General features: G+C 50.2%; 1 long non-coding RNA gene across 1 annotated transcript; it reads left to right on the top strand.

Annotated features, from left to right (window-relative positions):
• Positions 1-8: 8 nt before the first annotated feature.
• On the top strand, positions 9-12,769 carry LOC102455479 (uncharacterized). Its single transcript, XR_016347013.1, has 4 exons — positions 9-144; positions 4,461-4,532; positions 5,320-5,429; positions 10,029-12,769. It is a non-coding gene; the product is annotated as an uncharacterized LOC102455479 (long non-coding RNA).
• The last annotated feature ends 882 nt before the right edge of the window (positions 12,770-13,651 follow it).

Genomic DNA, 13,651 nt, shown 5'->3' with positions numbered 1-13,651 from the left:
CCCCGCCCCGGTGCGCGCGACCGCCTGGCACAGCGGATGGGGGCGCGAGCTGAGCTGTGGGGGGAGCTGAGCGCCGGCCCAGCGGGCGGGGCGGGCCGGATTCCCCGGGGTCGCAGCGCCGGGCGCTCTCACGGGAGAGCCGCGGTGAGGGGCGCGGACCCATAGCGGGGGGGGCACAGAGCGGATGTGAGGGGCACAGACCCATAGCGGGGGGGGCACAGAGCGGATGTGAGGGGCACAGACCCATAGCGGGGGGGCACAGAGCGGATGTGAGGGGCACAGACCCATAGCGGGGGGGGCACAGAGCGGATGTGAGGGGCGCGGACCCATAGCGGGGGGGCACAGAGCGGATGTGAGGGGCGCGGACCCATAGCGGGGGGGCACAGAGCGGATGTGAGGGGCACAGACCCATAGCGGGGGGGGCACAGAGCGGATGTGAGGGGCGCGGACCCACAGCGGGGGGGCACAGAGCGGATGTGAGGGGCACAGACCCATAGCGGGGGGGGCACAGAGCGGATGTGAGGGGCACAGACCCATAGCGGGGGGGGCACAGAGCGGGGGGGGTGCCCAGAGCGGGGGGGCACAGAGCGGATGTGAGGGGCGCGGACCCATAGCGGGGGGGGCACAGAGTGGATGTGAGGGGCGCGGACCCATAGCGGGGGGGGGGGGGGGGGCACAGAGCGGATGTGAGGGGCGCGGACCCATAGCGGGGGGGGGGGGGCACAGAGTGGATGTGAGGGGCGCGGACCCATAGCGGGGGGGGCACAGAGCGGATGTGAGGGGCGCGGACCCATAGCGGGGGGGGCACAGAGCGGATGTGAGGGGCGCGGACCCATAGCGGGGGGGGCACAGAGTGGATGTGAGGGGCGCGGACCCATAGCGGGGGGGGCACAGAGCGGATGTGAGGGGCGCGGACCCATAGCGGGGGGGGGGGGCACAGAGCGGATGTGAGGGGCGCGGACCCATAGCGGGGGGGGCACAGAGCGGATGTGAGGGGCGCGGACCCATGGCGGGGGGGGGCACAGAGCGGATGTGAGGGGCGCGGACCCATAGCGGGGGGGGCACAGAGCGGATGTGAGGGGCGCGGACCCATAGCGGGGGGGGCACAGAGCGGATGTGAGGGGCGCGGACCCATAGCGGGGGGGGGCACAGAGCGGATGTGAGGGGCGCGGACCCATAGCGGGGGGGCACAGAGCGGATGTGAGGGGCGCGGACCCATAGCGGGGGGGCACAGAGCGGATGTGAGGGGCGCGGACCCATAGCGGGGGGGGGGCACAGAGCAGATGTGAGGGGCGCGGACCCATAGCGGGGGGGCACAGAGCAGATGTGAGGGGCGCGGACCCATAGCGGGGGGGGCACAGAGCGGATGTGAGGGGCGCGGACCCATAGCGGGGGGGGGGCACAGAGCGGATGTGAGGGGCGCGGACCCATAGCAGGGGGGACACAGAGCTGCTGTAAGGGGCGCGGACCCATAGCGGGGGGGGCACAGAGCGGATGTGAGGGGTGCAGAGTCGTGGGGGGGCACAGAGCAGATGTGAGGGGCGCGGACCCATAGCGGGGGGGGCACAGAGCGGATGTGAGGGGCGCGGATCCATAGCGGGGGGGGCACAGAGCGGATGTGAGGGGCGCGGACCCATAGCAGGGGGGGCACAGAGCTGCTGTAAGGGGCGCGGACCCATAGCGGGGGGGGCACAGAGCGGATGTGAGGGGCGCGGACCCATAGCGGGGGGGCACAGAGCGGATGTGAGGGGCGCGGACCCATAGCAGGGGGGGCACAGAGTGGATGTGAGGGGCGCGGACCCATAGCGGGGGGGCACAGAGCGGATGTGAGGGGCGCGGACCCATAGCGGGGGGGCACAGAGCGGATGTGAGGGGCGCGGACCCATAGCGGGGGGGCACAGAGCTGCTGTAAGGGGCGCGGACCCATAGCGGGGGGGGCACAGAGCGGATGTGAGGGGCACAGACCCATAGCGGGGGGGCACAGAGCGGATGTGAGGGGCGCGGACCCATAGCAGGGGGGGCACAGAGTGGATGTGAGGGGCGCGGACCCATAGCGGGGGGGCACAGAGCGGATGTGAGGGGCGCGGACCCATAGCGGGGGGGGCACAGAGCGGATGTGAGGGGCACAGACCCATAGCGGGGGGGCACAGAGCGGATGTGAGGGGCACAGACCCATAGCGGGGGGGGCACAGAGCGGATGTGAGGGGCACAGAGCAGATGTGAGGGGCGCGGACCCATAGCAGGGGGGGCACAGAGCGGATGTGAGGGGCGCGGACCCATAGCGGGGGGGGGGCACAGAGCGGATGTGAGGGGCGCGGACCCATAGCGGGGGGGCACAGAGCGGATGTGAGGGGCGCGGACCCATAGCAGGGGGGGCACAGAGCGGATGTGAGGGAAGAACTGGGGAGTGGAGTGATGCTGCTGGGAGCCAGTAGAATGGACCAGTCAGGGCTGGGTTGCTCGGATTCCCCCTGCTGCTGCTGGTGAGTGCAGGGGTGGGCTTGACCTCTGCTGCCAAAGCAGGCCTCCTGCTAATCCCTCAGGCCACACATCACTGGGGAAGGGAAAGAGTTGTGTGGGGGCAGAGCAGGGGTGAGAAGAGGCAGGGTAGGGCTGGAGCAGGGGTGGGATTTTAGGGGAAGGGTGGAGAGTGGTGGGGCAGAGCAGGGGTAGAAGCAAGGTGGTGTCCTAGGCCCTGCACTCAAAGAGGGATACCCTTGCTGGGCACAGCCCATGGGGTGCTGGCCGGGGGATGGGGCTAACTCTAGGAGCCAGTGCCACCCCATCTGGAGCATTAAGCTGCATAAGTCACCATAAATTCCATGGTGTCTTATGCAGCTTCATATTTTGTCTATGGCTAGGGATGGCCTTAAGTAAATCGTCAGATGAACAGGTGGTAAAAATATTTAGGTTTGAAAAGCCTTGAGATGTCAATAGAAATCTGTAATTGCAACATTTCACTGACTTTTCTGCTGCCAGACGTGCCCGGCAGGGCACCTGCAGGTGTCTAAGTGACATACAATCCTTGACATGACTTGTGCTATACAGTTCAGTGGGGCCATGACTTAAACACAAGTGGCTACGTCTAGACTGGCATGATTTTCCACAAATGCTTTTAACGGAAAAGTTTTTCCGTTAAAAGCATTTGCGGAAAAGAGTGTCTAGATTGGCACGGACGCTTTTCCGCAAAAGCACTTTTTGTGAAAAAGCATCCATGCCAATCTAGACGTGGATTTGCGCAAGAAAGCCCCAATCGCCATTTTCGCGATTGGGGCTTTTTTGTGCAAAACAATAACGCGTTGTCTACACTGGCCCTCTTGCGCAAAAGCATTTGCGCAAGAGGGCTTTTGCCCAAAAGGGAGCAGCATAGTATTTCTGCAAGAACACTGACAATCTTACATGAGATCGTCAGTGTTCTTGCAGAAATTCAAGCGGCCAGTGTAGACAGCTGGCAAGTTTTTCTGCAAAAGCAGCTGCTTTTGGGGAAAAACTTGCCAGTCTAGACGCAGCCAAGTGTGTACACAGGTAAGTCATTTTTTTCAAGTGAGACAGCACTTGGGGCTTGTAATCCAAAAGGCTTGTAATCCATTTTACATCTTATTTGTACTAATAAGGCTCCCTTATCTGTCTATATATTGGAACTGCGCTATGTTCTTTATGTGCCGCAGCCCCTTGGTCTGGGATACCTTCTGGTACAATCACCCAGGCTTTTATTGTCAGTTCCCACCACCTTCTATTTACAAAGTTTACAGTCAAGTCAGCCAGCTCCTTCGTGTACCTGAGAGCACACTGAGCCACACCCTGGCTCCTTGCTCTTCCTTCACCTTTCCTGGCTTCCTTCTGCCTTATACAGTAATTTCTCATTTAACACTATAGATGCATTTCTGAAAATGTTTGTGCTAAGCGAAAACGTGCTATGCAGCGTCAATTTTCACATTAAAAATAATGGAGAAGGTGGGGGTTGCGTTTCAGGTGATGGTGACAAAGTCAATTTTTTGTTGGTGCTGGGTCATCAATGTTAACACGATATCTAGCAACACAAGTCACCGCAGGTTGTTAAAACACAAAGATAAACACGTGAGTGAGCGGAGGAGCGCTGTGACCATGTGTATACGCTCATGCATATTACCGCTGTTTTCAACAACTTATACCGCTGTGTGAAGTAGTCTGCCACTTGATTATTTTCGTGTCATTTTGGGGATGGTCATGTTATTCGAAAAACGTTCCCTAAAAAAAATCATGCTATTATGAAAATGTGTTAAGCAGGAACATGTGAAACGAGTAATTACTGTCTAGCCCTTGCCCACAGCTGTTTCTAATAGCCCTTCAGGCCTGGGCTTGCTCAGCTGTGGCCATCAACCTTTTCAGCCAGGCCACAGTGGCAGAGCTCTGGCCTAGCCAGCCATCTGTCACAGTGCCAGAATGATGAATCCACTAAAAACATATTTGATTTTCAACAGGTGCAAGCCATCTCTTCAGGAGTGTCCCTGCCATTCTGGCAGAGCAATATAAAGGGAAGTGGGACAAGCAAGGTAAATATTAACAAGCTTTCACATCCAACGTTTTCCTTCAATCAATCAGTCAAGCAGTGTGAATCAGCAAATACAATGCTGTGCTTGATGGTGAATGAGCAATAGTGGCCATGTAATGAAATTGGAAAATACATTCAAATCTGCATTGCATGGCTTGCTGCACTGGCACTTCTAGGTATTTTTCAATGAACTCAAGAGTGGAATTCTGTAATGTGATATATTACAGATTATTATTATGGTCATTGGATTATTATGGGAAGATGTGTTCCCTTGTACTTGGCACTAAATGTGGAACTGACAGCCTCTGCAGACCCCTTGGCAAGATGGGAGGAGGTGGCTGTGTGTTTCTGGAAGGGGCATGGCCAGGGCAGCTAGCCCTCCCCAGTCCCCTGAGTTGCACAGAGCAGATGGCATGGCACTTCAGGAGCGATTTAAAGGGCCCGAGGCTCTGGCTCTTGTGCAATAGCAGTGATATTTCATGTAGCGCAGCCTTTCAGGAAACTCTGTGCATACAAAGGAAAATGGAATTTTAATGTAACTCTTGCCATTTCGAGGACTGAGTTTTAAAAAATAAAATGCTACTATGAAGACTGCGTTATGTTAATATAAATTTGAAAACTATTGTCTGTAGTGATAAGATGAAGGAATTCACAATATGCTTTTCTTTTATGGGTTGGTGAGACATTACAAATGGGAATATGCTATCAGAATGTTTTGCCAAATCATTATAAAATTGTTGGAATTATCATAGTACCAATAACATTTGTACATGCATTTGCACTTACAGATGGTGTTGATGGAAACCAAAGAATTAATAATATACAAAGGATTGGAAAACTGAAATTGTTGAACATGAGACAATGTGGTGGCCACAACTGTGGACCACTCATCTTAAAGGTATAGAATACCAAATTGCCTTTATTGTTTGTTAATTAGGTGCATTATGACATTTTCTAAATAGAAGTGTCACTAGTTTACAGCAGGGGTGAGGAGCCTTTTTTGGGTCAGGAGCTGCTGACCCACAGTAAAATCAGTTGGGGGGCTGCACACAAGTGAGAAGCCAAAAAAAACCACAAACCCCTCACTGACATGGCCCCTGACTGAGAAGGAGAAAGACACTCCCCATGTTTCCTTCACACACCAGAGCCTAGGGGGGCCCTGGATGCTGTGTCCTCCAGCCCAGCAGTGGGGCGGTGAGGATGGCTGGAGCACCAGTATGGGCTCCCTAATGTTGAAGGCAACCCCTGAGCCTCAAGGACCAGATCTACACACGTTGGGGCCACATTCGGCCCCTGGGCCTGAGAATCCCCACCCCTGGTTTACAGAAACCTATTTGGAGCATAAAGATATCAGAACTGTAGAAACACACACGAGGCTATCACTATGTTTAGAAGAGAAATCACAGTTCTATTAATGAAAGAGTCAGATAGTAACTTTATCCCATATACTCTGGGTTCATGTGAAGATAAGAGGAAGAGTGGAATTCTGTCACACAACAAATAGGTATCTTCAGGGCTCGCCGAGCAGCGGTGAGCCCCACTCGCCAGCTGCACAGTTTTGCGTTCTGAGCATGCACAGATCGCTCCGCGCCGGCTCTTTCGAGGTGTAATCTACTTGCCACAGGCGAGTAGATTACACTATTTGTCAAGCCCTGGGTATCTTAAAGCCCCTATAGTGGGCCAAGTCACAGGTTCAGTTCTGAAATGGTGACTTTCTGAATTACATCTTTAAGTACCAGAAATATGGATGGGCTGAATGGTCACTATTGATAGAGCAGTGAAATAAAAGTGAGTATTTTTATGTCCGGGGTAGTAAAGGAAAAGTTAGAGAAACATAATCTGTAAGTATAATTTAACATATGACCGACAAAAAGAAAAAATAGCTGCAAACCAGTAACTTAACTGAAAATTGATAGTAATAATTCAATATTTCTATTGAAAGCTTTGGTCATAACAATCTTCATTTGAGCACTTTTTGATTTTCCAAAGAGCGTGGCGAAATACAACATATACTGCAATCTTGTCACTTGTGAAAAAGAATTTGAAGCTTGCAGGATGATAAACATAGCATTGTATCAAACACGCACCATATTTTGAAGGAGATAAGTAAGCAGAATATGATTGTAGTAAAAAGAACAGAAGTCACAGTGAGTTAAATATAGATCCAACGTCATAATCTGCTCAAGGATCAGGATTATTGCAATAATTCCACAGCAGTGAACACGTTCATCAGCGCTGACAGTCATTTCTTAGGTAATGCTTACATATGGAAGGAATAGCATTTTATAAATCTTCAGAGGAATAACCAAGTTAGTCCGTAACAAAAAAACCTTAAACAACAAATAGTCTGCCAGCACTTCCGTTTAAGGACCTTTGATAAGTAACAGATGAGAAAATGAAATCACAGAATTTCTATTCACCGCTAACATTTATAAAATGAAAACACTAAACAAATAGTCTGGCAGCACTTTAAAGACTAACAAAACATGTAGATGGTATCATGAGCTTTCATGGGCACAGCCCACGAAGAACTGGGCTGTGCCCACGAAAGCGCGTACCACCATCTACATGTTTTGTTAGTCTTTAAAGTGCTGCCAGACTATTTGTTTTGTGTTTTCATTTTATAAATGTTAGCAGTGAATAGAAATTCTGTGATTTCATTTTCTCATCTGTTACTTATCAAAGGTCCAGTGTGACTTGTAAGAGGTGAGCACGTATGCCCTGCCTTCCAGAGGGAACCAGTGAAGAAAATATAATGGGTGAGAAGAAGGAATACAAGTGCAGCAAGTGTGTGAGATGGGGCATTTCATATGCTTTACTATGTGCTGGATACAAATAGGTTATAGCTCAGACATACGTGAGGTAGCGTAATTGGAAAGGTTCAGTAATTTACTGAATATGATAATTGCATTTTATGCAACTATCGTTTCTGCAGATGAAGTTAGGAATACTGACCTGTCTGTAATTTCATATTCGCCGCTTTGGGGTGCACCCATTGATGTGGATGCCCAGTACAAGCAGCAAAGAAAATTTCAGTTCAAATAAAGTTTGGCAAAGGTAAAAGCAACTAAAAGCAGGATCTTATAATGGAAAGTGTCAGGAATCCTGAAGTGGAGGTGTCACTCCCAGACACTCAGACTGAGCCATGTCAATTTAATCACTATTTACCAACAAGGGAGTTAAGTATGGCCATTGAACATACAGTTGTTATTTCAAATCATGTCTCAAGTTGGGGTGGTTAATAGTATGTCCCTGTTTCATGGATTTGAGCAGCTCTGCAGTGGGGTTTAAGGTACACAAAGTAATTTTATACTTTCATACAGAGATTTCAGAAGTTGCATGAATTAAGTATTTATTCTTGGCTTTAGCAGTACCACATAGCATATGAGAATAAAGAGGTAGTGTTCCCTCACTGTAATAGTCTTTGGTAAATGTGCTTGGTAATGGTGCACTGGCCCCAGGCTGGACTCTAGAGTTAATAGATCCTCAAGGAAGTTGCACAGGAGCCAGCCATAAGAGTCTGAGAGGAACAGCCAAGGAGGGCATTGCAGATCCCTAAAAGAAGATCTGGGAAGAGCCTGACTGGTTATTCTATTTAAGGAGTGAGGACTGGGTGACTGACAGGCAGAAAAAAAATCTAGCTCCCTGGACACAGCAGTGATTGTAGCAAGGACTGGGGAGCTAGAAAGTAGGGGTTTTAACTATCGTTTATTCATGTAAACATGCAACCGCTAGAAATTCTAGCAGTTAGACGTTTACATTCTCACATGTATCGCCTCCCACCTGCTCCCCCTCTGTGCTGCTGCCTCTTTCAGAGGCAGAAGTGCAAGGGTGGTGGGGGAGGTAGGCAGCTCTGTGGGAGCCAGTGCTCCTGCAGAGCCAGCTTTTAAGCTGGCTCTCCCCAGTACTGGTTCTCACCTGCCCCCCCCAGCTGTCTCTCACAGAGGCAGCAGCACAGGGAGGGGGAGGAGGAAACAGGGGTGAGCTGACATGCACAGGGAGCTGCCAGCCACCTGCCTCCTATAGAGACATCAGTGCAGGGGGGGAGCCCTTCCCCACTACTGCCTCAGTGGGAAATGGGGGAGGGGAGTGGGGATCAGGTGGCTCTATGGGAGCCAGCACCCCATACAGAGGCAGCAAGGTGGGGGATTGTGTGTAGTTGATATGATTAACAGATAAGCTCAGGGTTAATAATGTAATTGACTATACACCTAACGTCCTACTAGGAAGAGCTCCTGCTCAGCTGCTGGGATGTGCCACCTGAGGCAAGTGCATGGGGTGCTGGGGCCACAGGGAAGCAGCCAGATCTCATTACTGAGGAAGTGGCAGGACAGCTGGACAGCAGCACTGACCCTGAAAGGGAGAAACAAATTGTGACATGGCTGGAGCACTCTGTCATGAATAGGAGCTGAAGTGACAGCAGGCATGGCACTGTGGCACAATGACCTGCGGAGGGAATCCTCATGGCAGATAGCAGGACCCACCAGCCTCAAGAGCATAGCCTGCGCGTGCACACACACACAAAGATACACCAACACAATTCTTAGCCTTGCGTCCCAGTTGTGGCTGGTACAAAGAAACAACCAGACAAGGCCTTTTCCTTGCTTCCATCTCTTGTCTCTCACTAATACAAAGAGCGTCAGCCACTAAGGCCAAGGACTGTGTGTTCTGTGTCCGTGCAGCACTGTGCTACTACACTAGAACACACATAAAGGAGATGCCTAGAGACCCTTACCAGAGGATCACTTTCCTGCAGACACACTAATACTGTGAACATTGCTTAGATTAGGCTTTTCTTCAAATAGGCTGCGTCTAGACTGGCATGATTTTGTGGAAATACTTTTAACGGAAAAGTTTTCCTGTTAAAAGTATTTCCGCAAAAGCACATCTAGATTGGCAAGGATGCTTTTGCACAAAAAGCGCCATTTTAGCCATCGGGGCTTTTTTGCGCAAAACAATTCCTCCCTGTCTACACTGGCCCTCTTGAGCAAGTATTCTCGCGCAAGAGGGCTTTTTCCCAAGTGGGAGCGTGAAAGTATTTGCGTAAGAAGCACTGATTTTGTACATTGCAAAGTCAGTGCTCTTGCGCAAATTCAAGCCGCCAGTGTATACAGTGTAGATGCCCGGTCTTGATGTGAAGATGACATGCTGGCAAACCCATCACTTTCCATGTATTTTGTTCCAATGGTTGAACACATGTTCCTTATTTATAACTGTCATTTGCCTGGTTTCAGCTTCTAGACGTTGGTTCTTGTTAAGAGCAGAAGAATGGCTATACTGGGTCAGACCAACGTTCCTCTAATGTCCTGCCTTTCTCTGCTACATTACAGAGCCCATTAGTAGTTGGTACATTGTGCATACAGATCAAGCCACCTCTCAGGCTTCCCTTTGGCGAACTAAACAGATCACACTCTTAAGTCTTTCCCCATATGCAAAGGAATTTGAACATACCTCCTTCCCCTTTTCTCATTTTGCTGTTGCTTTGGTTTATTTCCAGTTGCAGCCCTCACATCACCACAGAACCAAGCTGGCTTTTAACCAAACCTGTCCTCCTCTTTGATTGTGGAATACTTGCTTTTGGGCCATTACTACACTCTTCTCCAGCAGTGCCCAATTTCATTCACATTCCTGTTTCCTCTCCCAACCAATTATACTCCATTGTCATCACCGCTACGGAATCAGCCCTCAAAGCACCAAGCATATGACATGCTAAATCGGTTTTATTTGACCATGATGGCTGGTCCCTCAGCGCCCAGCAGATGCCTGCCTAGTGATTAATTCAGCTCTCAGAATGAAGTCAAAACTAGTTACCTCACTTCAGGAGTAATAATTTGTTAAATTACCATCTATAATTTTTAGAAACCTTAAATGATGATTTTACTACTGGCTACAAGAGAGCTCTAAGCATGTGTCACCCAAACAGAAGTCAATGCATTATAGACAGATGCTTACAGAGCAAGTCCTGTTCTCTGGTTTGACTCAGTGATCAGTAGTGCCACCAGTGTTCCCCTAAAGTTAACTATACATGGAGCCCTAAGCCTCTGACTGGGCAGGGCTGATTAATCCTGTGAAGCTGTGCCTCCCTGAAGTTTAGAGGGAACACTGCTGCCCCTACCCCCATTTGGGCTTTGTTAATTAGTAGATTAAACCATCTGCACTTACGTCTGTGATTTGGAGTTATCAGGAATGCTAAAACAGATAATGGTGTCTAAAGTAGACTGCCATGGTCCCTACCCTTCCTATACAGGTTGTAACTACGCTCAAAGAGGGAGCTGTATTACTTTGTTTCAGCACAAACAATTAGGAGTCTGGTGGCACCTTAGAGACAAATATCTATTTGCGCAGAAGCTTTTTTGGGCTGCTTTGTCAGCAGCCTCTGGCAAAATGGGTTCCAGCCCACAAAAGCTTATGCCCAAAGAAATGTGCTAGTCTTTAGGGTACCACAGGACTCCAGGATGTAACCAAGGTTCCCTCAGCTGCTTAATGAACTCCACCCAGCCAGGGCTCCACCCATGGAGCTGCCTGGCTGGGGGAGGGGCACTTCTCCCTCAGCAACAGCAGCAGCTCCCCGAGCCTGTGGCTGGGCAGTGCTCATTAAGCAGCTGTGGAAACATGCTGCTGTGCAGTTTAGAGGGAACTTTGACGGTAACTAGGGATTTTAGCATTCTAAACATGCAAATCAGTACTCCTAAGTGGAGAGCTTTGCATGTGTCCTTATTAAACTTCATCCTATTTACCTCAGTCCATTTCTCCAGATCACTTTCAATTATGACCCTATCCTCCAAAGCACGTGCAACCCCTCCCCCCCCAGCTTGGTATCATCTGCAAACTTCATAACAGTACTCTCTATGCTAATATCTAAATCGTTGGTGAAGATATTGAACAGAATTGGCCCCAAAACAGACCCCCGCGGAACCCCACTTGCTATGTCCTTCCAGCATGATTGTGAACCGTTAATAACTACTCTCTGAGAATGGTTATCCAGCCAGTTATGCACCTACTTTATGATAGCCTCATTTAAGTTGTATTTGCCTAGTTTATTGATAAGAAAATCATGCAAGACTGTATCAAAAGCCTTACTAAAGTCTAGGTATACCACATCCACCGCTTCTCCCTTATCCACAAGACTCATTATCCTGTCAAAGAAAGCTATCAGATTGGTTTGACATGATTTGTTCTTTGCAAATCCATGCTGGCTGTTACCTATCCCCTTATTATCTTCCAGATGGATTCCTTAATTACTTGCTCCATTATCTTCCCTGGCACTGAACACACCAATTTATACCTGCTTTCCCCCAAATGTATAACTGTCACAAAACTGCCCCAAAACAATCAAATTTAAATCTTACTAGGGGGCTGTACCCCCTGCTTGCTACACTTGCCAACCCACCTCTTTCTGGAGGTAGGCAGCCCAGGCTGTCTCCCTGGCTGCCAGGAAGGTCCAGGATGTGGCTTGGGAGCTGTAGCCAGACAGAAACCCCCCTTCTCTTCCCCTCCTCCCTCTGACATCCTTGACAGTGAAACTCTGTCTTCAAAGGCTCCAGGGCCCTCAAGAGGTGCTGGAATAACAATGGCCCTAAATGCTAGACAGGAACCAGATAACAGCAGCAATTGGGCCAGCAGGCGGTCGGGGGTGGCCTAAGGCTACCTATGGCTGGTACCAGTATTGATACGCCTACACACACTGTCCCAGAAGAGGAATCTGTCGCCCCATCAGACAAAGAATGTCTGGCCCTAATGATTTAGATACCTCCCCTCACAGGTGCAAATTAAGCTTTGGACCCCCTGTGGGAACAGGCATCACAAAGACATTCCAACTTAATTGGCATTTTAATGACAAGAAGAAGCGTCTACGTGACCACAGGGGTATAAAGTAGGGCCCTGTGCCCCACTCTAATTGGAGATTCACCCAATACCTGCTGGTCAGGTGGTCTTGGACCCCTGAGATTTTAGGGACGCCTTAGTCTCGTACTGACTGCTTCCCATTGGGATTGAGAGGAACCTGGCTTCGCCAGAGTAAGGATTGCAGGAGTAAGAATATACCTGCTAGGTATCTGTTTTTGTGCGCATTTAATAAGAGCTCAGAGAACCAAAAGGATTTCATAGTACCTGTATGTGACTTTTTAGTGTAATTTCTGTCTTGTTCTCTTTGTAGTGGCTGTGTTATCTGTAACACAGCAGTAACATTTAACAGCTAAGCTTGCCTTGTAACAATAAAATAGTAACTGTTTAAGCTTTGACCTGACTCCTTCAGTTGCTGTAACAGAACCAGACACAATCAAAAGAACACAGCCGGTCAGGGGTAGACGCAGTGAGAGTTGGGCATTGGGGCTCTGCTGCCTCCATGGGGCAGATCCTTGGGGCACCCGTCAGCCTCCCCTAGTTGCCTGCTGCGAAGGGACCCCGCCCTAGCACTTGAAGACTCAAGGCTATGTCTAGACTGGCATGATTTTCCGCAAATGCTTTTAATGGAAAATTTTTCTGTTAAAAGCATTAGCAGAAAAGTGTGTCTAGATTGGCACGGATGCTTTTCTGCAAAAGCACTTTTTGCGGAAAAGCATCCGTGCCAATCTAGACACGCTTTTGCGCAAAAGCGCCCCGATCACCATTTTAGCCATCGGGGCTTTTTTGCGCAAAACAGTTCTGTGCTGTCTACACTGGCCCTCTTGCGCAAATGATTTGCGCAAGAGGGCTTTTGCCCGAACGGGAGCAGCACAGTATTTTCGCAAGAATCACTGATTTCTTACAGTAGGAAGTCAGTGTTCTTGTGGAAATTCAAGCGGCCAGTGTAGACAGCTGGCAAGTTTTTCCGCAAACTTGCCAGTCTAGACACAGCCCAAGTGTTTAATAGGCCTCACAGACCACTCACTGCCCCGACCACCGGCTAACAGGAGCCATGGCCTGCCCCCCACCCAGCCAGCCCTGTCTCTCCCCTCTTCATCCCGCCACCATGCCAGCCCTGTCTCTCTCTCACATGGGGAGGGGTGAGACCATGGCATGGCGGCAGCCCACTAGAGTAAGGGGAGGGAGGGCAGAGACAGGCAGGACAGAGAGTGATGTGATGTCACACTGTCATCCCGCAGGAATTTTTTTTTAATAGATAGAGATTTCTATTCACTA

Source organism: Pelodiscus sinensis, chromosome 17 (assembly GCF_052426305.1).
Source record: "Pelodiscus sinensis isolate ZL-2025 chromosome 17, ASM5242630v1, whole genome shotgun sequence".
Lineage (NCBI taxonomy): Eukaryota > Metazoa > Chordata > Testudines > Trionychidae > Pelodiscus > Pelodiscus sinensis.
This window is presented reverse-complemented; position numbering and strand designations above follow the sequence as displayed.